This window comes from Triticum aestivum, chromosome 6D, assembly GCF_018294505.1.
Source record: "Triticum aestivum cultivar Chinese Spring chromosome 6D, IWGSC CS RefSeq v2.1, whole genome shotgun sequence".
Taxonomy (NCBI): domain Eukaryota; kingdom Viridiplantae; phylum Streptophyta; class Magnoliopsida; order Poales; family Poaceae; genus Triticum; species Triticum aestivum.
Window position 1 is genome coordinate 184,060,349 of NC_057811.1, and position 27,399 is coordinate 184,087,747.

A 27,399-nucleotide genomic window follows, 5' to 3' on the forward strand; every position below is an offset into this window, starting at 1 on the left:
AAAATAAAGGGTTAGAAAATAGATGCAACATATAGTAAACATAGATAATCAACGCAACTTCATTGTATGCAAGCTAATTAACTAGAGGTACGCAGGTCATCGTACCCAAACTAACAAAGTAGCGTTACACAAGTTCGGCAGGTACCGTGGACATCACAAAGTTTCATCGCTACAAAAAGTATACAAGTTGAACCGACACATATCATCATCACCGGCATCGTAAATCACTAGAAGTTCCTGTTGGGAATCGTTGCATGGAAAACAAAAAAAATCTATGCACACGCAATCATCTATCCATGGAGATGCATAGCAACGAGGGGGAGAGTGTTGTCGGATTTCGGGTTCCGGCAAAACCCTTGAGGTTTGAACACTGGGGCGCGCACGAAGATTTCCCCCTACCTAATCATGCCCTCAACCTCGCCGCAATCTCAAAGCCTAGCTCGACGAACCCGCAACACAAGAGACATGAGATTTATACTGGTTCGGGCCACCGTCGTGGTGTAATACCCTACTCTAGTGTGGTGTGGTGGATTGCCTATCAGGTTGAGGATGAACAGTACAAGGGGAAGAACAGCCTCCTGAGGCGAGGTGTTCTTGTGCTTGGTGGGTGTGAGGAAGGTCTGAATCAGTTCAGGCTGAGTTGCCTCCTACTGTGGTGGCTAGTCCTATTTATAGAGGCCCTGGTCCTCTGCCCAAATATTGAGCGGGAAGGGAGCCAACAACGGCCAATTTGAAAGGGGACAACTAGTACAAGCTATCCTGACTAAAGGTGGTCTTCGCCTGCCAAAGGCTCTTGTGGTGACGCTGTCTTGGGCTCCACGGTGACCTCCGTCCTGCCGTCCTGCTGGTCTTGGTCTCGTTGCACCGATATGGAAACCTTTGCATGATGCCTCGGTACTCCTCGCCTGCGCTTGCCTCCTTAGCACCAAAGAGGAAACAAGGACACTATGCGCCCTGGCGCCCGCCTGGCACCCGCCTGGTCTTGGTCGTCATGGTTGACATCGTAGGAACCTCGCGAGGTTCGCCTTGCCTTGATCTCTCCGCCCCTCGCGAGCCAGCCTAGTGAGGACACTCCCGAGGAGGTCTTGTGTCGTCCGCATCGCGAGGCTTGGCCCGTCGCGAGGGTCTTGAGCGCTTGTTGGTGAAGACGAGCCGTACTAGGCCACGAGTGGAGCCACGCCGCGGGCCGCAGGCACGCAAGTCTAGGGACCCCCGTTCCCAGAACGCCAATAGTAGCCCCCGGGCCCAAGGCGCGCTCGGACTTGGCTTCGAGGCAAAGCCAAAGGGCAAGTGCGGAGCACCGCGGGCCCCAACAGCCTGCGGCCTTGGTCGACGCATGGCGATTGATTGGACGTGGGCGTCTCCGCTTCCCCACGCTGCCTCGACAATTGCCCGTCTGACAAAAGGCTGGCGCGGGCTACGCTTGCCTTCATTGCTTTCTTCCGCCTTGCTCCAGATCCCCTTTCTCGCCCCTTGCTTCCGAAATCTCCAGATCTGCTCCCATCCCCTTCCGAAACAGCGACCAATGGTGCCCCAGAAGGTCAAGGTTTCTTCGCCGCCCGCCTAGTACGAGCCGGCTCTGGATGCGTCCAATGTCTCGGAGAAGAACCTCGCCGTCATGCGTCTACCGACGGCGGGAGAGAGCAACGAGAGGGGGAAGACCAAGCTCCGGGCTGGCTCTGCCGTGCCGGAGCCCGCGGGAAGCACCTTCTTCCCCTTCTTCATGAGCAGCGTTGTCGCGGGGTTGGTCCCCCCTTGTCCGATTTCTTCTATGAGGTCCTTAGCCATTACGGGCTGTAGGCGCTGCATCTCCATCCCAACTCTGTTCTCCTTCTGTCGATCTTCGCCTTCTACTGCGAGGCGTATGTCAGCGTGATGCTGTCCGTGGCTCTGCTGCGCCAGTTCTTCTTCCTTCGCATCAACGATGGTCGTACCTCCGGGTGCGCCAACTTCATCGCGGCTGGCAAGGCCAACTCGATCTCGAAGGCTGGGAAGAAGGCCGACAGCTTCAGGAGCAAGTGGGTCATGATGGACGCCAAGTGCGTCCACCCACGCTTGGTGCCGCCGACGGAGATACCCCAGTCTAACGCGGGGTGGTCTCGTGCGAAGCTCACTGATGACCGGGCGACGTCGGTGCTGGAGAAGATGAATGCCGACAAGAAGCCGGGCAACGCGAAGGCGGCGAAGGTGACAGGGGCCATGCTCCTGAGGGAATTCCTGATGCTGCGCGTGGCCCCTCTTCAGGCGCGTACATGCCTCTTATGGAGGATTGGGGGCAAAGAGGACAAGCTTAGCTTGAGCTCGGAGGCCTTGCCTGACGAAGAGTTGGCCGTAGCTCTCTGCCTCCTGGTCGGAGACGACCAAGAATACCCGCCGAGTGCCTTCGTTCCCTTGTTCTGCCGCAAGGACGGGGCGCAGGTTGTGGCTGCCATGCCAACCGTTGATGGGCGCGGGGTGGTGCCACCAGCGCCTCCTGTTGTCCCGGCTGCGACATCGCCGGTGGACGTGTCTTATGACGACTATCGCCAGGAGGAGGAAGAGGAGGAAGACGAGGAGCACGACTCGGAGGCGACCCCCGAGGGGATGGGGAGACCTCCCCCTTGCGCAAGGCTGACATCCTTTGCACCCTGCCTGACGACGACGATGAGTCCGATGCCCTCCAGAGGGGGGAGCCGCCTGAGATCCCGATGAGGGGCAGGTCGGCTCTGATCTCCCGAGGTGCTGCTCCTGCTCTGACGCTGCCTAGGGCTGCTTTTGGTCCATCTGCTGCCCCTCCTTCTGCTCCTGGAGCCCGCGCGCCCGCGCCCCAGGCTGGGAGGCTCTCGGGCTTCAAGCTTAGCAAGAGGAAGGTGAACTACACCTCGGTGGACCAGTAAGTGCTCTTGCCTTGTTTCATTCTTGCTTCTGCTGCTTGACCTTGACGCTTCTCCACTGTGCGATTAGGCCGACTCCTGCGGCGCAGAAGAGGAAGGAGGCGGCGGTGGTGCTGCTCGGGACCAACCCGCCTGCTCTGGCTGTGTCTCCCTCCATGGAGAAGGGCAGCGTTGGCGCTCATGTCTCTCCGGCCCGGTCGTCCTCACGAGGCCAGGGGAGAATCCTTGGGAGGAGTCAGCCCCCGTGGCCCCACTAGCTCCGGAGGCACCGGTGTCCGGCTCGGCTGCTGAAGTCTCCAAGGCTCAGGAGCCACCAGTCTCCCAGGCTATGGTGACGATACCTTCTCCTCCTCCTGCTGCTGCACCGCTGATTCCAGGTCCTTCCGCCTCCCCTGACGTCTTGGAGAGCGCTCTTTCTGAGATGACCAGACTGCGAGAAGATCTTCAGGGCGCCGACCCCCTCCTGGTGGCTGGGCGCCTGGAGCTAGTCTCTGGCTAGCTCCAGTCTGACGTGTCCGTTCGGGCGGCGCTGAGCCAGGCCACGGTGACCTCTGAGAAGGAGAAGCAGGCCGCCGCCCAAGCAGCGGCTGCTCGCGAGGCGGCGCTGAAGGACGTTGAGGCCGCCCAGGATCGCTACCGGGCGTTGGAGGCCGAGCTGAAGACCCTGCGCAACGAGCGTGTAGAAGAAGCCCGTAGCCGCAAGGTGGAGGAGGAGAAGATGAAGGCCTGGGAGGACGCCATCAAGGGTCGTGACCCCGAGCTGGAGCAGTCGGCGAAGGCGCAGGCCACTGAGCGCGGCGGGCTGGAGGAGCTGGAGCGGAAGGTGGAGGCGGAGAAGGCCGAACTTGATGCCAAGGCAAAGTTTCTGGCCGAGGACCGCGCGGCCTTCGCGTTCCTCGAGGAGAGGTCTCGTGTGGCACTGAGGACACTCTATGAGAAGGGCCTGGAGAGACCGCTGACCACCGACGAGGACGGCCCCGCCCAGCTGCTTCCCTACTTGGTCGAGGCGCTTGAGGAAGTCATGAGTGGCATCGGCCCCATGGCAGAGGAAGAGGCTCGCGTCCTTTCTTCAGCTGCGCTGACGCGCGTCTTCAGCCACCTCCATCTTCGCGATCCTGCCGCCCGCCTTGACAAGCCGCTGGAGCCTGTGGACGACGAGCACTGCGCAGCCGCTGCTGCAGTCATGAAGGGTCAGGTGGAGGCCCTGCTGAAGAAGTTCCGCGCCTTCGCTCCCGCGCCTTCGACCGGCGATGCTACTAATCCTGCAGCCCCAGCTGGTGGTACATGTGAAGGTGATGCCACCTAGGAAGGAGCGCCTCTTGCGGGTGCCGGCGGTGTCTAGCAATGACTTGCTTGCGGCTCCTTTCCTGTCTAGACTCCTGCAACATGTACCATGCCTCGTGGAGGCGTTTAAACTTGCGTTTGATACTCGAAGAACAACATGTCTTGTAATATTTGTTTTGAGATTTTGCGATTTCCCTCCCATTTGCTTTACGTTCTACGTCGGCAGAGCCCGGCCCCACGCATACCTCAGCCGCTGTTGGGTCGTCCGGATCACCAGGACGAGTCCAAGGGGTGAGGGGCTACGTGGCCAGTTAGGCTCCTGACTCGCGATTCTTAGGAATCCCCCTTAACGCGCAAACAGCTTATGGAAAGGAGATGCAAAGGTAGGTCTAGTGTTCTACGTCGGCAGGGCCCGACCCCGCGCATACCTCAACCGCCGTTGGGTCGTCCGGATCAGCAGGACGAGTCCGAGGAGTGAGGGGCTACGTGGCCAGTTAGGCTCCTGAGTTGCGATGCTCAGGAAAAATCCCCCTTAGCGCTCAAACGACCTTCATACCTTTGTCCTCGCCGAGGCTCGGCTCGGGAGGGGAGAGTGACGACCAGGTCCGGGGGACCTGGCTGGGTGGCGTACACTTGGGCGTGACCCGAGCGCAGCCCCCGTGCCCAGCCCCCTCGCGTGACTCTCCCGAGGGGAGGTGTTGCAATGAGGCCAGACACTAAGCTCAAGGGCTCCCTGAGGTTGATACGGCCGCGAGGCCGCCCTCAGTTGTTTATCACCAGCGCGGAGCATGGCGCTTCCGCACTTGCACAGGCATAGCCGCTCCTCGGCAGTGTCGATGGCCAGCATGGAGCATGGTGCTTCCACTGGTACGTGGGAGGGGGCTCCCTACTACGGAGAGCCCCCGGGGCGTGTACAGCCCCGCCCTGACACGTGGCTTGCACGGCAGGGCTAGACGAGGTGTGTCTGGGCACTCATGAGCCAGCGCGGGACTCACGAGGCCCTACCTCAAGGCGGGTTGCGCCTGGTCTTGATTCTTGATGGCTGCGGTGGTCCTGTGAGAAGGTTAGACTACCTGCGCCGAACGAATCTCCTGAGGTTATCACGTGAGAAGGCCAAGCACCAACGACCCCAGGAGGTGACATGAACGGGGCCGGCCCGCCAGACAGAGCTCAGCCGTTGGATTTATCGACGCTGCAGGGACGGGCCCGAGCACAGACACTGTGCCTAGCCTTCTTATGCGAAGGGCCCTGAAGAAAGACGATCGACGCGTGGCTCCCATGGTGGGCGGCAGTCAAGCAGGTGATAATCACAGATAGGCTAAGCATGAAAAGCAGACTAGCTTAGGTAAATGCTTGAATGATACATGCCATTGGGCTGGACCCGAGCGGCTTGGGGATGATGCAGCCCGAGGGGCGCCCCCAACAGAGTAAGCCAAAGATGTAAAGGGATACATGCCACAGGGACGGACCCACGTGGCTTGGGAATGATGCAGCCCGAGGGGCGCTCCCAGGTGAATAAACTTGAAAAATGTCACCTGGTTATGTTGTTGAAGGAATGCCGGGGCAGCTGAAGACGCATGGTGAAGGGGTTGCTCCTCATGATCCACCGGGACCCTGAGCCTTGGGAGGCTCTGGGGGCCAGGTGGTTCCTTGAGGACCATCTCCATCTCTGCTAGAACGGCGTGGTGCCTGGCCTCCTGAGCTGCCAGGATGCTCCGCAGGTTGCGCTAGAAGGCGGACGCCACACTTGGCAGGCCAAAAGGCATGTGAACGTGGATGTGAGGCGGGCCCTCGCAGCGGCCCACGCGCGAAGTCCAGAAAAGCTCCTGAGATGCGACCCTGTTGAGCCCTGGGATGTCGATGCAGACGCGCAACCCGCCATCCTCACCTGGATGGGGAGCTGCGCCAGGTGAGCGGCGGTTGCCGCGCATGGCTCTTGCATCCTGCAGTTCCTGAGTGGTCTTCGCAATGAACTCCTGAGCGCTGGGTGCTCCTCGCCCGGTGTCCTCCTGAGGGAAACATGCTGCGAAGCACGCCTCCACGTGGTGCCCGAGCGCATCCCTCGTGACATTGGCAAGGTCGGAGGCCCTCCAGAAGAGAGCCCCCGGGCCCTTCCCGAGGAGGGCGCCAGGCGCGCCTTCCTATGCGAGGGAGGGAGGCGCCCCAGGCGCGGGCGCTGATCCTAACGTGGCTCCACTTGCAGCGCCGCTCTCCTGAGACCCTGAGCGGAGTAGCTACTTCTTCTTCTTGGGGACGACCTCAGGAGGGTACTGTGCTGCATTGCTGTCGGGGTCTTCGATTGACGCTGCTTGGAAGGCGCGCTCGAGGGAGCACACCGCATCTCTTTCTTCGCAGGGGACTGTGATGATCCCGCCACTTCCTGGCATCTTGAGGACGTTGTAGCCGTGGTGTGTCACTGCCATGAACTTGTCCAGGGCCGGGTACCCGGGGATGGCGTTGTATGGCAGGCGGATGTGGGCGACGTCGAAGTCGATGAGCTCGGTGCGGTAGTTGTCGCGCTGTCCGAAGGTGACAGGGAGGCGGACCTGCCCTATCGGCGTGGTGGAACCGTCGGTCACTCCTGAGAAGGGCTTGGTAGGCTGAAGCTGATCGTAGGGCACTTGAAGGCTGTCGAACGTCTCAACGGACAGGAGGTTAAGCCCTGCGCTGCCGTTTATGAGGGTCTTGGTGACTTGTACGTTGCTGATGACGGGTGAGCAAAGCATTGGGAGGGCGCCTGGCGCACTTGGACCACCTAAGCGGGCGTGTGGCCTCGAGCCTGGGGAGGACTGCGTTCACCTCGCGAGCAAACTGCTTGAAGATTCACTGAGAGGCTGAGCTCCACCCAGGATTCAGGCAATAGCCCGCGGCTCCTGGAAGCCCCTAGCCCGCTCGTCCTGATGGTGGGTGTCGTTCCTTCTTGGCGGCGGCGGCAGCGGACGAAGACTAGCGTTGCCTTGGGGGCGGTCCTCGCGAGGCTGATCCCTCCAGGCGCCCTCGCGAGGCTGATCTTGCCAGCGGTCCTCACGAGGCCGGTCACGCCACTCCTGGCGAGGGCCACGGTCGTCCCAGCATCCTCCACCGCCTCCTCCTCCTCGGCCGTAGCCCCGGTCGTGGCGCTCGGGCGTCGACCGAGGCGTCCATCTCGAATGGCCCTGAGCTCCTGATAGTCGTTGGTGTTGTGGCTGTGAACGTTGTGGAAGGCGCAGAACGGCCGGCTGCTCTTGGATGACTCGGGCTGGTCCCGGCCGCGCTTCGTGTCCGGCTCCGCTGCGAGTACAGCCACTCCCTTGCGCTTCACGTCCTTGCCCTTGGCTTTCTTCTCCTCCAGGTAGGCAGCTGGGAGCTCGAGAAGGGAAAGGCGCCCTTCCTCAGCCCTTGCGCACTTGGTCGCCAGGTTGAACAACTCCAGGGACGTGCACAACTCCTCGTGGATGGCGAGCTCCTCCTTCATCTTGACGTCACAGACGCCATCAGAAAACGCGGAGATGATGGCCTCGTCCGTCACCTTGGGGATCTTGAGGCGAACGTTGTTGAAGCGCTGTATGTACTTCTGGAGGGTCTCTCCTGGCTGCTGCTTGACACGACGCAGGTCACCCGCGGCCGGAGGGCGGTCGTGAGTGCCCTGGAAGTTGGCGACAAAGCGGTTGCGCATCTCGTTCCAGGAGGAGATGGAGCCTGGGGGCAGGTTCAGGAGCCATGAGCGGGCACCATCCTTGATAGCCATGGGGAAATAGTTCGCCATGACTTTTTTGTCGCCGTTGGCCGCCTCAATGCTCAGTTTGTAGAGCTGCAAGAATTCCGCGGGGTCGAGGGTGCCGTCGTAGCGTGGAGGCAGGTCTGGCTTGAACTTGCCCGGCTATGCGACGCTACGCAGCTCAGGAATGAAGGTGCGGCAGCCCGCAGTGGCCACCGGGACCCTTTGCTGATGCGGAGCCTGCCCTTGATGTCCGCGCACCGCCACCGCAGGCGGTGCACGGTCTTGTCGCAGTGGTGCTGGGAGCGTGGGAGCATTTTCTTGCGGATGAGGAACTTCTTGGCAGATTCCTTCTTCGCGCACGGGTGCCTCACGGGGCGGGTCGCGCCGGGGGGCCGCATGCCTTGGCGCCAAGACGCTGTGTTGGTGCACAGGTGGTGGAGGTGGCGCTCCATGAGCCACGTCGCCCGCAGCTGACGAAGGGCGAGGCAGCGAGAGGGAGGGCGCAGGGGAGCCCCCTGCGGCGCTGACGAGCTCGGTGATGCGGTCCAGCCAGTCCTCGTAGAGGTCGTCGGCGGGGCGGTAGCGCTGGAGTTCGCATGCCATGCACAATGCAGCCTGCGCGTCCGTGGGAGCGCGACGAGCGTGAGACGACGAGCCAGCCGGGGTCAGCGACGGAGTGGCGGTGCGGCCGTCCCGCCGCACCGAGGGGTGCAGCGAGGATGCTTGCTGCTCGTTCCCCGCCGGGCCGGTGGCAGCGTTCGCGGTAGGTGATGGAGAACGACGGGGAGGCCCGCCGACGGGAGCCGTCTGAGCAACGCGGGCGGCGAGGGTGGCCCGGCGCTCAGCGCGAGCTCGGCGAGCATCCGCCATGGATGCGATGAAGCGACGGGACGCAGATCGATGGAAGGAAAGCTTCGGCGCTCCCCTACCTGGCGCGCCAAATGTCGGATTTCGGGTTCCGGCAAAACCCTTGAGGTTCGAACACTGGGGTGCGCATGAAGATTTCCCCCTACCTAATCACGCCCTCAGCCTCGCCGCAATCTCAAAGCCTAGCTCGACGAACCCGCAACACAAGAGACATGAGATTTATAATGGTTCGGGCCACCGTTGTGGTGTAATACCCTACTCCAGTGTGGTGTGGTGGATTGCCTCTCGGGTTGAGGATGAACAGTACAAGGGGAAGAACAGCCTCCTGAGGCGAGGTGTTCTTGTGCTTGGCGGGTGTGAGGAAGGTCTGAATCAGTTCAGGCTGATTTGCCTCCTACTATGGTGGCTAGTCCTATTTATAGAGGCCCTGGTCCTCTCCCTAAATATTGAGCGGGAAGGGAGCCAACAACGGCCAATTTGAAAGGGGACAGCTAGTCCCAGCTATCCCGACTAAAGGTGGTCTTTGCCTGCCAAAGGCTCTGGTGGTGACGCCGTCTTGGGCTCCACGGTGACCTCCGTCCTGCCGTCCTGCTGGTCTTGGTCTCGTTGCACCGATATAGAAACCATTGCCTGATGCCTCGATACACCTCGCCTGCGCTTGCCTCCTTAGCACCAAAGAGGAAACAAGGACACTGTGCACGCTGGCGCCCGCCTGGTCTTGGTCGTCATGGCTGAGGTCGTAGGAACCTCGCGAGGTTCGCCTTGCCTTGATCTCTCCGCCCCTCACGAGCCAGCCTGGTGAGGCCACTCCCGAGGTGGTCTTGTGTCATCCGCCTCGCGAGGCTTGGCCCCTCGCGAGGGTCTTGAGCGCTTGTTGGTGAAGACGGGCCATACTGGGCCGCGAGTGGAGCCACGCCACGGGTCGCAGGCAGGCAAGTCTGGGGACCCCCGTTCCCAGAACGCTGACAAGTGTGTCTACGTACCCTCGTAGACCATAAGCGGAAGCGTTTCTCAACACTGTTGATGTAGTCGAACTTCTTTGCGCTTCAACCGATCAAGTACCGAACGCACGACACCTCCGCGTTCTGCACGCGTTCAGCTCGGTAATGTCCCTCGCCTTCTTGATCCAGCAAGACGTTGAGGTAGTAGATGAGTTTCCTTAGCACGATGGCATGGTGACGGTGATGGTGAAGTGATCCTCGCAGGGCTTCGCCTAAGCACTACGAAAATATGACTGAGGGTGTAAACGGTGGAGGGGGGCGCCGCACACGGCTAGGCAATTGTTTGGTGTGTGCTAGGGGCGCCCCCCACATATATATAGGTGGGAGGGGGAGGGGAGAGGCCAGGAGGCGCCCCAAGTATGACCGAATCCTACTTGGGTTCCCCCTTGGCCGCGCCCCCCTTTCCATATTAGCCGGAGGGGGAAGGAAAGAGGAGGGGGGAGAAAGGGAAGGGGGAGGCCGAATCCCCCCTTTCCTTTCTCTTCCCCTCTTTCCTTCCCCCTGGTTCGGCCCATATGGGGGGGGGCGAAACAGCCCCTGGTGGCTAGTGCGTTTCCCCTCTTGGCCCATAAGGCCCATATCTTTTGCCTGGGGTGCCCGGAACCCCTTCCGGTGACCCGATATGTACCCGGTGACCCTGGAACACTTCCAGTGTCTAAATACTATCATCCTATATACCAATATTTACCTCTCAACCATTTCGAGACTCCTCGTCATGTCTGTGATCTCATCCGGGACTCCGAACAACATTCGGTCACCAAATCACATAACTCATGTAATACTATATCGTCATCGAACATTAAGCATGCGGACCCTATGGGTTCGAGAATTAGGTAGACATGACCGAGACACCTCTCTAGTCAATAACAAATAGTGGAACCTGGATGCCCATATTGGCTCCTACATATTCTACGAAGATCTTTATCGGTCGAATCGTTATGACAACATATGTTATTCCCTTTGTTTATCGATATGTTACTTGCCTGAGATCTGATCGTCTGTATCTTCATACCTAGTTCAATCTCGTTACCGGCAAGTCTCTTCACTCGTTCCGTAATATATCACCTCGTGACTAACTCCTTAGTCGTTTGCTTGCAAGCTTATGATGTGTATTACCGAGAGGGCCCAGAGATACCTCTCTGATACTCGGAGTGACAAATCCTAATCTCGATCCATGCCAACTCAACAAAAACCTTCAGAGATACCTGTAGAGCACCTTTATAATCACCCAGTTACGTTGTGACGTTTGATAGCACACAAGGCATTCCTCCGGTACCCGGGAGTTGCATAATCTCATAGTCGAAAGAATATGTATTTGACATGAGGAAAGCAATAGCAATAAAACTTAACGATCATAATGCTAAGCCAACGGATGGGTCTTGTCCATCACATCATTCTCCTAATGATGTGATCCTGTTATCAAATGACAACTCATGTCCATGGTTAGGAAACCTTAACCATCTTTGATCAATGAGCTAGTCAAGTAGAGGCTCACTAGGGACATAGTGTTTGTTTATATATTCACACATGTATTTAGGTTTCCGATCAATATAATTCTAGCATGAATAATAAACCTTTATGATGAATAAGGAAATATAAAATAACAACTTTATTATTGCCTCTAGGGCATATTCCTTTAGTCTCCCACGGGTCTGCTACATTCAGATCCGTATGTATTTTGCAAATTTCTACGTCTCCCTCCTTGACTTGATCACGGATGGAGTTGAAGCGTCTCTTCATGTGTTTGGTTCTTTTGTGAAATCCGGATTCCTTCGCCAAGGCAATTGCTCCAGTATTGTCACAAAAGATTTTCATTGGACCCGATGCACTAGGTATTACACCTAGATTGGATATGAACTCCTTCATTCAGACTCCTTCATTCGCTACTTCCGAAGCAGCTATGTACTCCGCTTCACATGTAGATCCCGCCACGACACTTTGCTTGGAACTGCACCAACTGATAGCTCCACCATTCAATATAAATATGTATCCGGTTTGTGACTAAGAGTCATCTGGATCAGTGTCAAAGCTAGCATCAACGTAACCATTTACGACGAGTTATTTGTCACCTCCATAAACGAGAAACATATCCTTGGTCCTTTTCACGTACTTCAGGATGTTCTTGACCGCTGTCCAGTGATCCACTCCTGGATTACTTTGGTAACTCCCTGCCAGACTTATGGCAAGGCACACATCAGGTTTGGTACATAGCATAGCATACATGATAGAACCTATGGCTGAGTGATGCGGCTTGAACTATGTCGGTATTTCCCCAAAGAGGGAGGGATGATGCAGCAAATTTACAGTAGGTATTTCCCTCAATGATGAGACCAAGGTTATCGAACTAGTAGAAGAACCAGGCAACACTACATGAATGACACCTGCACGCAAATAACAAATACTCGCAACCCAACGTATTAAAGGGGTTGTCAATCCCTTTCGGGTAACGACGCTAGAAATTGGCAAGTAGACGTGATAAAAATATGATAGATTGTATAAATAGATCCCCAATAAAAGCAAAATAAAATAATGTGCAGCAAGGTATTTTTGGGTTTTTGGAAATATAGATCTAAAAATAAAAGCAAATAAAAATAGACCACAAAGGCAAATATAATAAAGAAGAGACCCGGGGGCCGTAGATTTCACTAGTGGCTTCTCTCGAGAAAAAAAGCATACAGTGGGTAAACAAACTACTGCTGGGAAATTGATAGAACTTAAAATAATCATGAAGATATGCAGGCAATGATCATTATATAGGCATCACGTCGAAGATTAGTAGATCGATTCCTTCCTGCATGTACTACTATTACTCCACAAATCGACCGCTATACAGCATGCATCTAGTGTTTTAAGTTCATGGAGAAACAGAGTAATGCAATAAGAACGATGGCATGATGTAGACAAGATCTATTCATGTAGAAATAGACACCATCTTTTTATCCTTAATAGCAACGATACATGTGTGTCGGTTCCCCTTCTGTCACTGGGATCAAGCACCGTAAGATCGAACCCATCACAAAGCACATCTTCCCATGGCAAGAAAAATCGATCTAGTTGGCCTAACTAAACCAAAGATTCAAAGAAGAAATACGAGGCTATAAGTAATCATGCATATAAGAGATCAAAGAAGACTCAAATAATTTTCATGGATAAAAAGATAGATCTGATCATAAACTCAAAGTTCATCGGATCCCAACAAACACACCGCAAAAAGAGTTACATCAAATAGATCTCCAAGAGACCATTGTATTGAGAATCAAAAGAGAGAGAGGAAGCCATCTAGCTACTAACTATGGACCCGTAGGTCTACAATGAACTACTCACGCATCATCGGAGAGGCACCAATGAGGATGATGAACCCCTCCGTGATGGTGTCTAGATTGGATCTAGTGGTTCTAGAACTTGCGCGGCTGGAATTGATTTTCGTCGACTCCCCTAGGATTTCTGGAATATTGGGGTATTTATAGAGCAAAGACGCCGTGCGGGAGGCCACCGAGGTGGGCACAACCCATCTGGTCGCGCCTGGGCCCCCAGGCGCGACCTGGTGGGTTGTGCTCCCCTCGGAGCACCCCTCAGGTACTTTCTTGGCCCATCTGGTGTCTTCTAGTCCAGAAAAAATCCACAAAAAGTTTCGCTGCGTTTGGACTCCGTTTGGTACTTGGCACTATGTCAATAGCTTATTCCCAAAAAATGATATATTTGTAAAATGACTGTAAAACATCCAAGAATGATAATATAACAACATGGAAAAAAATTATAGATACATTGGAGACGTACCAGCATCCCCAAGCTTAATTCCTGCTCGTCCTCGAGTAGGTAAATGCTAAAAAAAGAATTTTTGATGTGGAATGCTGCCTAACTTGTTCATCACGTATTCTTTACTTTATAGCATGGACATTTGCACTTTTATATGGTTCAAAGCAATAATCTAGTTTTGACATGAGGACTTTAATACTCAAGCATATCAACAAGAAACCATGTATTTCAACATATCAACGCTAAAGCAAGTTATCCCTAGCCCATTATGCTCAATCTTTGATCCATTGATGAAACACACTCGCATATTAGCTACACCCAATGCTCAAGTACGATCATAGTGCCCCTTAGTTGGTGCTTTATAAGAGAAGATGAAGACTCAAGTAAAAATAAAAATTGCATAAAGTAAATAGAAAGGCCCTTCGCGAAGGGAAGTAGGGATTTGTAGAGGTGCCAGAGCTCAAAGCGAAAAAGATAGCAATAAAAACATTTTGGGTGGCATGCTTTTCCTGTCAACGAAAATGATCGAGTAGTTCCCAATACTTTCCATGCTAGATATATCATAGGCGGTTCCCAAACAGAAAATAAAGTTTATTCCTTTTTCCACCATACTTTCACTTTCAATGGCTAGCTCTATCCACGGGTGCCTTCCATACCAACACTTCCCAAGGAATTTATTATTTGACAACATAAAGTAAATTCATTTTTCATTTCGGGACTGGGCATCCCTAATACCTTTGGCGTACTGTATAAGAAATCAAATCACTACTATAAGTACTGTTGCAAACCCATTCATATTTTATTTTTGCATTATATCTATTGTATTCCAACTTTTCTATGGCAAAAACTCTTCAAAGGAAACCATAGAATCATCAAAATAAGCACACAACGCAAAGAAAACACAATTTGTCAAAAACAGGACAGTCTGTACCAATCTGGATATTTTGAATACTTCTATAACTCCAAAAATTCTGAAAAATTAGGACAATGTGAGCAATTTGTTATATATCTTCTGTAAAATAAATATAATTTTTCGTCGCCTCTATCATTTTTAAAAATTATTTTACTGGATGCAAAAGTTTCTATTTTTCAGCAAGATCAAATCAACTATCACCCAATATAATCCCAAAGTCTTTGCTTGGCACAAACACTAATTTAAACCACAAGAACACATCTAAACAGAAGCATAATTCGGTATTTTATTGCAAACAACAAGAAAACCAAAAAGCAGAAAGATACAAGTTGGGTTGCCTCCCAACGAGCGTTATCATTTTATGCCCCTAGGTAGGTATAACGCAAAGGATCTAAGTATTGTCATCTTTCTCCTTAATTTCCTTAGAGGTGTTTTTGTCAGGAGGTTTTGCAAAAACAACATAAAACACATTATCCATGGAAACCTTAGCACGATCAAGTCGCTTATCATCATAACCTCTTTGGTTTCCGGCAACAACCCAAGAATAATGTTGATTAACATCATTGAAAACTTGTTGGATTATATCTAAAACAGGGACTTCCTTTTTAAGATTGTCATCAAAGATTTGATTATCCCCAAGCAAATGTCTTAATGCATAATCACTATTATAAAGAATTTCGTCTATCATGGGTTTTTCAGGATTCATACCATAAAAATCAAAGATTTCCCTAGCTTCCCATATTATGTAGTCAAATTCATTCATAAGAACAAGAGTAGCCAACTTTTTAGCCTTGGGGTTCGTTATAATGGGTAACTCAAAAAAAGAATCTTTGCAAGGTAGGATGAGTACTGTTCAAGTTTCAGAACTAGTGCTGAAATAGCTTCCGCATAAGATTTAGTCCTCTTAAGTATAGGAACATCATCAAGACTTAAATTTCCAATACAGTTGGAAAATTCTTGCATACGTTCTATTCTGATAACATTCCCTTGCCCCAAAACAAAAGTTTTAGCATCCAGATTGCCAGATCGTCCAATTTTAGGAGTTAGGCCATCATCTGCTTCTGCCATACCGAAATCACTCATGATTGCAAGCAAAAAGATAGATCTGTCGAGAAAAAGGCGAACGGAAAAGAGGGCGAATAAAACGGCAAATTTTTGTGAAGTGGGGAGAGGGAAACGAGAGGCAAATGGCAAATAATATAAAGTGCAAGGAGATGAGATTTGTGATTAGGAACCTGGTAGATGTTGACAATATCTCCCCGGCAACAGAGCCATAAATTCCTTTTCATGCGGCTTGAACTACGTCGGTATTTCCCCAAAGAGGAAGGGATGATGTGGCACAGGTACGGTAGATATTTCCCTCAGTGGTGAGACCAAGGTTATCGAACAAGTGGGATAACCATGCAACACTACGTGAACGGCACCTGCACACAAATAACAAATACTCGCAACCCGACGTATTAAAGGGGTTGTCAATCCCTTTCGGGTAACGGCGCCAGAAATTGGCAAGTAGACGGGATAAAATATGATAGATTGGATAAATAGATCTCAAATAAAAGAAAAATAAAATAAAGTGCAGCAAGGTATTTTTGAGTTTTTGGAAATATAAATCTGAAAATAAAAGCAAATAAAAATAGATTGGGAAGGCAAATATAATAAAGAAGAGACCTGGGGGCCGTAGATTTCACTAGTGGCTTCTCTCGAGAAAAATAGCATACGGTGGGTAAACAAATTACTGTTGGGCAGTTGATAGAACTTCAAATAATCATGACGATATCCAGGATTAGTAGACCGACCCCTGCTTGCATCTACTACTATTACTCCACACATCGACCGCTATCCAGCATGCATCTAGTGTATTAAGTTCATGGAAAACGGAGTAATGCAATAAGAACGATGACATGATGTAGACAAGATCTATTTATGTAGAAATAGACCCCATCTTGTTATCCTTAATAGCAACGATACATACGTGTCGGTTCCCCTTCTATCACTGGCATCAATCACGTAAGATCGAACCCATCACAAAGCACCTCTTCCCAAGGCAAGAAAATTCAATCTAGTTGGCCTAACTAAACAAAATATTCCAAGAAGAAATACGATGCTATAAGTAATAATGCATATAAGAGATCAAAGAAGACTCAAGTAACTTTCATGGATAAAAACATAGATCTGATCGTAAACTCAAAGTTCATCGGATCCCAACAAACACACCGCAAAAAGAGTTACATCAAATAGATCTCCAAGAGACCATTGTATTGATAATCAAAAGAGAGAGAGAGAGAGGAAGCCATCTAGCTACTAACTATGGACCCATAGGTCTACAATGAACTACTCACACATCATCGGAGATGCACCAATGAGGATGATGAACCCCTCTGTGATGGTGTCTAGATTGGATCTGGTGGTTCTGGTACTTACGGCGACTGGAATTGATTTTCGTGGACTCCCCTAGGGTTTCTGGAATATTGGGGTATTTATAGAGCAAACAGGTGGCGCAGGAGGCCACCGAGGTGAGCACAACCCACATGGGCGCGCCTGGGCTCCCAGACGCGCCCTGGTGGGTTGTGCTCCCCTCGGAGCACCCCTCAGGTACTTTCTTGGCCCATCTGGTGTCTTTCGGTCCAGAAAAAATCCACAAAAAGTTTCGCTGCGTTTGGACTCCGTTTGGTATTGATTTCCTGCGATGTAAAAAACAAGCAGAAAATACAACTGGCACTTGGTACTATGTCAATAGTTTAGTCCCAATAAATGATAAAAATGATTGTAAAATGATTGTAAAACATCCAAGAATGATAATATAACATCATGGAATAATAAAAAATTATAGATACATTGGAGACGTATCAGCATTCCCAAGCTTAATTCCTGCTCGTCCTCGAGTAGGTAAATGATAAAAACAGAATTTTTGATGTGGAATGCTGCCAAACTTGTTCATCACATATTCTTTTATTTATAGCATGGCCATTTGGGCTTTTATATGGTTCAAAGCAATAGTCTAGTTTTGACATGAGGACTTTAATACTCAAGCATATCAACAAGCAACCATGTCTTTCAAAATATCAATGCTAAAGCAAGTTATCCCTAGCCCATTATGCTCAATCATTGATCCATTCATGAAACACACTCGCATATTAGCTACACCCAATGCTCAAGTACGATCATAGTGCCCCTTAGTTGGTGCTTTATAAGAGAAGATGGAGACTCAAATAAAAAAAATTGCATAAAGTAAATAGAAAGGCCCTTCGCGGAGGGAAGTAGGGATTTGTAGAGGTGCCAGAGCTCAAAGCGAAAAAGATAGCGATAAAAACATTTTGGGTGGCATGCTTTTCCCGTCAACGAAAATGATCGAGTAGTTCCCAGTACTTTCCATGCTATATATATCATAGGCGGTTCCCAAACAGAAAATAAAGTTTATTCCTTTTTCCACCACACTTTCACTTTCCATGGCTAGCCGTATCCGCGGGTGCCTTCCATACCAACACTTCCCAAGGAATTTATTATTTGAAAACATAAAGTAAATTCATTTTTCATTTCAGGACTGGGCATCCCTAATACCTTTGGCGTACTCTCATGCAATGACAAGTGAATAAACAATCGTCTTGAGAATAACATATCTAGCATGGAAATATATCAGCCACCCCCTATCGTTTCATGAGCAGTACGAGCACACAAAAGAGGAATTTATTTTAAAAATTAGAGATGGCACATACAAATTTGCTTAGAACGGCAAAAGAATACCGCATATAGGTAGGTATAGTGGACTCATATGGCTACACTGGTTTAAAGGATTTTGGATGCACAAGTAGTGATCATACTTAGTGCAAATGAAGGCTAGCCAAAGATTGAGAAGCATCCAAACAAGAAACAAAAAATCTCATAAGCAAGAATTAAGAATAACTAACACCGAATAATGCACCACAAGTAGGATGTAATTTCATTGCATAACTATTGACTTTCGTGCTTGCATATGGAATCACAAACCTTAACACCAATATTCTTACTAAAGCATAATTACTCATCAACATGACTCACATATTATATCATCATATCGCAAAAATATTACAAGGAATCAAGTTTATTTTGTCCAATGATCTCCATGAAAGTTTTTATTATATCCTCCTTGGATATCTATCACTTTGGAACTAGTTTCATATGTTGCTTTTAATAAGCTCAAACAAATATAAGTGAAGACCATGAACATCATATTTCTTTCTCTCAAATTAATTTAAGTGAAGCAAGAGAGAATTTCTTAAAATAAATTATTAACTCTCAGATAAATATAGTTGAAGCATGAGAGCATTTGTTCAAAAATACTAAAGCACACCATGCTCAAAAAGATATAAGTGAAGCACTAGAGCAATTCCATAGCTCATAAAGATTCAAGTGAAGCATAGAGAGCGATTCTAACAAGTCATAGCATAATTTTGGCTCTCTCAAATAGGTGTGTCTAGCAAGGATTCAAGACTCAAAATAAAAAGCAAAACAAGCAAAGAATCGTATCATACAAGACGCTCCAAGCAAAACTCATAATATGTGATGAATAAAAATATAGCTCCAAGTAAAATACCGATGGTTGTTAGAAGAAAGAGGGGATGCCACTCGGGGGCAACCCCAAGCTTAGTTGCTTGATACTTGTTGAATATTATCTTGGGGTGCCTCGGGCATCCCCAAGCTTAGCCTTTTGCTAACCCTTATTCCTTCCTCCATCGCGATCTCACCAAAAACTTGAAAAGTTCAATCACACAAAACTCAACAAACCTTCGTGAGATCCGTTAGTATAAGAAATCAAATCACTACTATAAGTACTGTTGCAAACCCATTCATACTTTATTTTTGTATTATATCTACTGTATTCCAACATTTCTATGCCAAAAATAGTTCAAAGGAAACCATAGAATCATCAAAACAAGCACACAACGCAAAGAAAACAGAATTTGTCAAAAACAGAACAGTGTGTAGCAATCTGGATATTTCGAATACTTCTGTAACTCCAAAAATTCTAAAAAATTAGGACAACGTGAGAAATTTGTATATCAATCTTCTATAAACAATTCATAAGTTCTCGTCGCTTCTGTGATTTTTAAAAATTATTTTACTGGACGCAAAAGTTTCTGTTATTCAGCAAGATCGAATCAACTATCACCCAACATAATCCCAAAGGCTTTGCTTGGCACAAACACTAATTTAAACCACAAAAAGACATCTAAACATAAGCATAATTGGGTATTTTATTGAAAAGAAAATCAAAAAGCAAAAAGATATAAGTTGGTTGCCTCCCAACGAGCGCTATTGTTTTATGCCCCTAGCTAGGCATAATGCAAAGGATCTAAGTATTGTCATCTTTCTCGTTAATTTCCTTAGAGGTGTTTTTGTCATGAGGCTTTACAAAAAAAACATAAAACACATTATCCATGGAAACCTTAGCACGATCAACTTGCTTATCACCATAACCTCTTTGGTTTCCAGCAACAATCCAAGAATAATGTTGATTAACATCATTGAAAACTTGTTCGATTATATCTAAAACAGTGACTTCTTTTTTAAGATTGTCATCAAAGATTTGATTATCCCAAAGCAAATGTCTTAACGCATAATCACTATTATAAATAATTTCGTCTATCACGAGTTTTTCACGAATATGTAGTCAAATTCATTCATAAGAACATGAGTAACCAACTTTTTAGCCTTGGGGTTCGTTATAACGGGTAACTCAAAAAACAATCTTTGCAAGGTAGGATGGGTACGGATAAATTTATTTTCAAGTTTCAGTACTAGTCCTGAAATAGCTTCCGCATAAGATTTAGTCCTTTTAAGTATATGAACATCATCAAGACTTAAATTTCCAATACAATTGAAAAATTCTTGGATACGTTCTTTTCCTATAACATTCCCTTGCCCCAAAACAAAAGTTTTAGCATCTAGATTGCCAGATCGTCCAATTTTAGGAGTTAGGTCATCAACTATTTCTGCCATACCGAAATCACTCATGATTGCAAGCAAAAAGATAGATCTGTCGAGAAAACGGCGAACGAAAAAGAGGGCGAATAAAACGGTAAATTTTTGTGAAGTGGGGGAGAGGAAAATGAGAGGCAACTCGCAAATAATATAAATTGCAAGGAGATGAGATTTGTGATTAGGAACCTGGTAGATGTTGATGATATCTCCCGGCAACGGGACCAGAAATTCTTTTTAATGCGGCTTGAACTACTTTAGTATTTCCCCAAAGAGGAAGGGGTGATGCATCACATCTATGGTAGGTTTTCCCTGAGTGATGAGACCAAGGTTATAAAACCACTAGCAAAACCACGCAACACTACGTGAACGGCACCTGCACACAAATAACAAATACTCGCAACCCGACGTATTAAAGGTGTTGCGGGAAACCACGGCCACCAATGGACCAGGAGGTCCCTTGCCGGTTCGGCTGGGGGCGACGCGTTGACAAAGAGCGGAGGGGCATGGGGTAGCACGACAGAGATCACACAAGCGATTTACCCAGGTTCGTGCCGCCACGAGGCGTAAAACCCTACTCCTGCTTTTTTGGATTAACATTGAAAAAGGTGGCGGTGGAGCATAGTACACTTGCCTGGCAGGGATTGCCTTTTGGCAGCAACGACTATGCACGTATGGGGGTGTGAGTTCTCCAACCTTCTAACCCTTTTTAGGGTTGCCATGGGCCTCCTTTTATAGATCAAGGAGTAATCACAGTGGCAAAGTAGTCATTATACACTGATATGATAGCGAACAATGCTATCATACCTAACTATGCGGGCTAACAGGGCGCATTAAATGCACCGCTTAGTGTCACATCACTGGTTGCCCGACAAGGCTTACCGGGGCTATCTTGCCAGCTCCGCACCTGTTCTCGTGACATGTCACAGGACGGGTGTCATCTGTGGGTTTCTCCTGTAGGAAATGGCCGCCATGTGGCGAATGGCTGCCACTTAATCACCTTGTGGCTTGACACCACACTGATCGACGACATGGGTCGTGCTGGAGTGGATGGTGAGGTGGTTCTGCCTCCCTGAGCCCCGGCAGGCCCTGCCAGGTACTTTGGTTGCTTTCTTCTGGTGGCGGCCTCGCCCCTTGCCGGGCTCGCCTGCCCGGCAAGGGAGGCCGTTCTCTTGTCGATATTATGCTTCTAAGGCTTGATCTTGGTCACTCTGGTCTGTATGCTGGTCCTTTGAATATATTGGTCCTTGCATATCCTGGTTTGGGTTGGTGCTTCAATCTTATTCCCATGCCTGTGCACAGTCTGGGCAACTGAGACGTCCATTTTGCATCATGCTTTTATATTGATATTTATTGCATTATGGGCTGTTATTACATATTATGTCACAATACTTATGCCTATTCTCTCTTATTTTACAAGGTTTACATGAAGAGGGAGAATGCCGGCAGCTGGAATTCTGGGCTGGAAAAGGAGCAAATATTAGAGACCTATGCTGCACAACTCCAAAAGTCCTGAAACTCCATGAAAGTTATTTTCGGAAATAATAAAAATACTGAGCGGAATAAATACCAGAGGGGGCCCACACCCTGGCCACGAGGGTGGGGAGCGCGCCCCTGCCTCGTGGGCCCCCTGTTGGCCCTCCGGTGCCCATCTTCTGCTATATGAAGTCTTTTGTCCGAAGAAAACTCATAAGCAAGCTTTCAGGACGAGACTCCGCCGCCACGAGGCGGAACCTTGGCGGAACCAATCTAGGGCTCCGGCAGAGCTGTTCTGCCGAGGACACTTCCCTCCGGGAGGGGGAAATCATCGCCATCGTCATCACCAACGCTCCTCTCATTGGGAGAGGGCCAATCTCCGTCAACATCTTCACCAGCACCATCTCCTCTCAAACCCTAGTTCATCTCTTGTATCCAATTCTTGTCTCTAAGTCCGAGATTGGTACTTGTAGGTTGCTAGTAGTATTGATTACTCCTTGTAGTTGATGCTAGTTGGTTTATTTGGTGGAAGATCATATGTTCAGATCCTATATGCATATTAATACTCCTCTGATTATGAACATGAATATGCTTTGTGAGTAGTTACGATTGTTCCTCAGGACATGGGAGAAGTCTTGCTATTAGTAGTCATGTGAATTTGGTATTCATTAGATATTTTGATGAGATGTATGTTGTCTCTCCTCTAGTGGTGTTATGTGAACATCGACTACATGACACTTCACCATTATTTGGGCCTAGAGGAAGGCATTGGGAAGTAATAAGTAGATGATGGGTTGCTAGAGTGACAGAAGCTTAAACCCTAGTTTATGCGTTGCTTCGTAAGGGGCTGATTTGGATCCATATGTTTCATGCTATGGTTAGGTTTACCTTAATAGTTCTTTTCTAGTTGCGGATGCTTGCAATAGGGGTTAATCATAAGTGGGATACTTGTCCAAGTAAGGACAGCACCCAAGCACCGGTCCACCCACATATCAAATTATCAAAGTACCAAACGCGAATCGTATGAACGTGATGAACACTAGCTTGACGATAATTCCCATGTGTCCTCAGGAGCACTTTCCTCTATATAAGAAATTGTCCAGGCTTGTCCTTTGCTACAAAAAGGACTGGGCCACCTTGCTGCACTTTATTTACTTTTGTTACTTGTTGGTCGTTACAAATTATCTTATCACAAAACTATCTGTTACCTATAATTTCAGTGCTTGCAGAGAATACCTTGCTGAAAACCGCTTATCATTTCCTTCTGCTCCTCGTTGGGTTCGACACTCTTACTTATCGAAAGGACTATGATAGACCCCCTATACTTGTGGGTCATCAAGACTCTTTTCTGGCGCCGTTGCCGGGGAGTGAAGCGCCTTTGGTTGGTGGAATTTGGTAAGGAAAAATTTATATAGTGTGCTGAAATTTACTGTCACTTGTTACTATGGAAAGTAATCCTCCGAGGGGCTTGTTCGGGGTATCTTCACCCCGACCATTAGAGCAAAGAGTTGCTCCTCAATGTACTGAACCTACTGAAAATGGAAATGTCTACTTTGAAACTCCTTCGGGTATGGTAGAAAAACTGCTAGCTAATCCTTTTGCAGGAGATGGAACATTACATCCTGATGAGCACCTAATATATGTGGATGAAGTTTGTGGATTATTTAAGCTTGCAGGTATACCCGATGATGTTATTAAGAAGAAGATCTTCCCTTTATCTTTGAAGGGAGATGCATTGACATGGTATAGGCTATGTGATGATATGGGATCATGGAACTACAAACGACTGAAATTGGAATTTCATCAGAAGTTTTATCCTATGCATCTTGTTCATCGTGATCACAATTATATATATAATTTTTGGCCTCGCGAAGGAGAAAGCACCGCTCAAGCTTGGGGGAGGCTTAAATCAATGCTATATTCATGCCCCAATCATGAGCTCTCAAGAGAAATGATTATTCAAAAATTTTATGCTCGGTTTCTGAGAACATTCGCACCATGCTCGATACTTCTTGTGCTGGCTCTTTTATGATGAAGACTATTGAATTCAAATGGGATTTATTGGAAATAATTAAATGCAACTCTGAAGATTGGGACCTCGACGAAGGTAAGGAGTCAGGTATGACACCTAAGTTTGATTGTGTTAGATATTTTATGGATACCGATGTTTTCCGTAAATTTAGCACTAAATATGGACTTGACTCTGAGATAGTAGCTTCTTTCTATGAATCTTTTGCTACTCATGTTGATCTCCCTAAGGAGAAGTGGTTTAAATATCATCCTCCCATAGAAGTAAAAGTAGCTGCACCTACTAAAGTTGAAGAAAATACTATCACTTATAATGATCCTATTGTTCCTACTGCTTATTTGGAGAAACCACCTTTCCCTGTTAGAATAAAGGATCATGCTAAAGCTTCAACCGTGGTTCGTAAAAGCAATATTAGAACTTATACACCTCCTGAGCAAGTTAAAGTTGAACCTAATATTGCTATTGTTAAAGATCTCTTGGCTGATAATATTGATGGGCATGTTATTTATTTCTGTGATGAAACTGCTAGAATTGCTAAACCTTGTGCTAAAGATAAACATAGACTTGTGGTCATGCCTGTTATTTCTGTTAAAATAGGAGATCATTGTTATCATGGCTTATGTGACATGGGTGCTAGTGCTAGTGCAATACCTATTGATTTATACAAAGAAATTATGCATGATATTGCACCTGCTGAGTTAGAAGAAATTGATGTCACAATTAACCTTCCCAATAGAGATACTATATCACCAATGGGAATTGTTAGAGATGTTGAGGTCTTGTGTGGGAAAACTAAATATCCTGCTGATTTTCTTGTTCTTGGTTCCCCACAAGATAGCTTTTGTCCCATTATATTTGGTAGACCCTTCTTGAACACTGTGAATGCTAAGATAGACTGTGAAAAGGATGTTGTTACTATTGGTCTAGGTGATATGTCTCATGAGTTTAATTTCTCTAAATTTCGTAGACAACACCGTGAAGAGGAATTGCCTAGTAAAGATGAAATTATCGGTCTTGCTTCTATTGCCGTGCCTCCTAGTGATCCTTAGAACAATATTTGCTAGACCATGAAAATGAGATGTTTATGAATGAAAGAAGGGAAATAGATGAAGTGTTCTTTAAACAAGGACCTATTCTGAAAAACAACTTGCAAGTTGAAATTTTAGGGGATCCTCCTCCACCCAAGGGTGTTCCCGTGTTTGAGCTTAAACCATTGCCTGATACTCTTAAATATGCTTATCTTGATGAGAAGAAGATATATCCTATTATTATTAGTGCTAACCTTTCAGAGAAGGAGGAAGAAAAATTATTGAAAACTCTGAAGAAGCACCGTGCTGCTATTGGTTATACTCTTGATGATCTTAAGGGCATTAGTCCCACTCTATGCCAACATAAAATAAATTTCGAGAAAGATGCCAAACCAGTTATTGATCATCAACGACGGCTGAATCCTAAGATGAAAGAAGTGGTAAGAAAAGAAATACTAAAGCTCCTTGAGGAAGGTATAATTTATCCCGTTGCTGATAGTGAGTGGGTAAGTCCTGTCCATTTCGTTCCCAAGAAGGGAGGTATTACTGTCATTCCTAATGATAAAGATGAATTGATTCCTCAAAGAATTATTACAGGTTATAGGATGGTAATTGATTTCCGCAAATTAAATAAAGCTACTAAAAAAGATCATTACCCCTTACCTTTTATTGATCAAATGCTAGAAAGATTATCCAAACATACACATTTTTGCTTTCTAGATGGTTATTCTCGTTTCTCTCAAATACCTGTGTCAGCTGATGATCAAGCTAAGACCACTTTTACTTGCCCTTTCAGTACTTTTGCTTATTGACGTATGCCTTTTGGTTTATGTAATGCACCTTCTACCTTTCAAAGATGCATGATGGCTATATTCTCTGACTTTTGTGAAAATATTTGTGAGGTTTTCGTGGACGATTTCTCCGTTTATGGATCCTCTTTTGATGATTGCTTGAGCAACCTTGATCGAGTTTTGCAGATATGTGAAGAAACTAATCTTGTCTTGAATTGGGAGAAGTGCCACTTTATGGTTAATGAAGGTATTGTCTTGGGGCATAAGATTTCTGAAAGAGGCATTGAAGTTGATAAAGCTAAGGTTGATGCTATTGAAAAGATGCCTTGTCCCAAGGACATCAAAGGTATAAGAAGTTTCCTTGGTCATGCCGGGTTTTATAGGAGGTTCAAGGGACTTCTCAAAAATCTGTCGGCCTCTGAGTAATCTATTACAAAAAGATATACCACTTGTCTTTGATGATGATTGTGTAGAAGCATTTAAAATACTTAAGAAAGCATTGATCTCTGCACCTATTGTTCAGCCACCTGATTGGAATTTACCTTTTGAAATTATGTGCGATGCTAGTGATTATGCTGTAGGTGCTGTTCTAGGGTAAAGAGTTGATAAGAAATTAAATGTTATTCAATATGCTAGTAAAACTCTAGACAATGCCCAGAGAAATTATGCTACTACTGAAAAAGAATTCTTAGCAGTTGTATTTGCTTGTGATAAGTTCAGACCTTATATTGTAGATTCTAAAGTAACTATTCACACTGATCATGCTGCTATTAAATACCTTATGGAAAAGAAAGATGCTAAACCTAGACTTATTAGATGGGTTCTCTTGCTACAAGAATTTGATTTGCATATTATTGATAGAAAGAGAGCTGAAAACCCCGTTGCAGACAACTTGTCTAGGTTAGAAAATGTTCTTGATGACCCACTACCTATTGATGATAGCTTTCCTGATGAACAATTAAATGTCATAAATGCTTCTCATACTTCTCCATGGTATGCTGATTATGCTAATTACATTGTTGCTAAATTTATACCACCTAGTTTCACATACTAGCAAAAGAAAAAGTTTTTCTATGATTTGAGGCATTACTTTTGGGATGACCCACATCTTTATAAAGAAGGAGTAGATGGTGTTATTAGACGTTGTGTAACTGAGCATGAACAGGAACAGATCCTACGCAAGTGTCACTCCGAGGCTTATGGAGGGCACCACGCTGGAGATAGAACTGCACATAAGGTATTGCAATCCGGTTTTTATTGGCCTACTCTCTTCAAGGATGCCTGTAAGTTTGTCTTATCTTGTGATGAATGTCAAAGAATTGGTAATATTAGTAGACATCAAGAAATGCCTATGAATTATTCACTTGTTATTGAACCATTTGATGTTTGGGGCTTTGATTATATGGGACCGTTTCCTGCCTCTAATGGATATACACATATTTTAGTTGCTGTTGATTATGTTACTAAGTGGGTAGAAGCTATTCCAACTAGTAGTGCTGATCATAACACTTCTATTAAAATGCTTAAAGAAGTTATTTTTCCGAGGTTTGGAGTCCCTAGATATTTAATGACTGATGGTGGTTCACATTTTATTCATGGTGCTTTCCGTAAAATGCTTGCTAAGTATGATGTTAATCATAGAATTGCATCAACATATCACCCTCAGTCTAGTGGTCAAGTAGAATTGAGCAATAGAGAGCTGAAATTAATTTTGCAAAAGACTGTT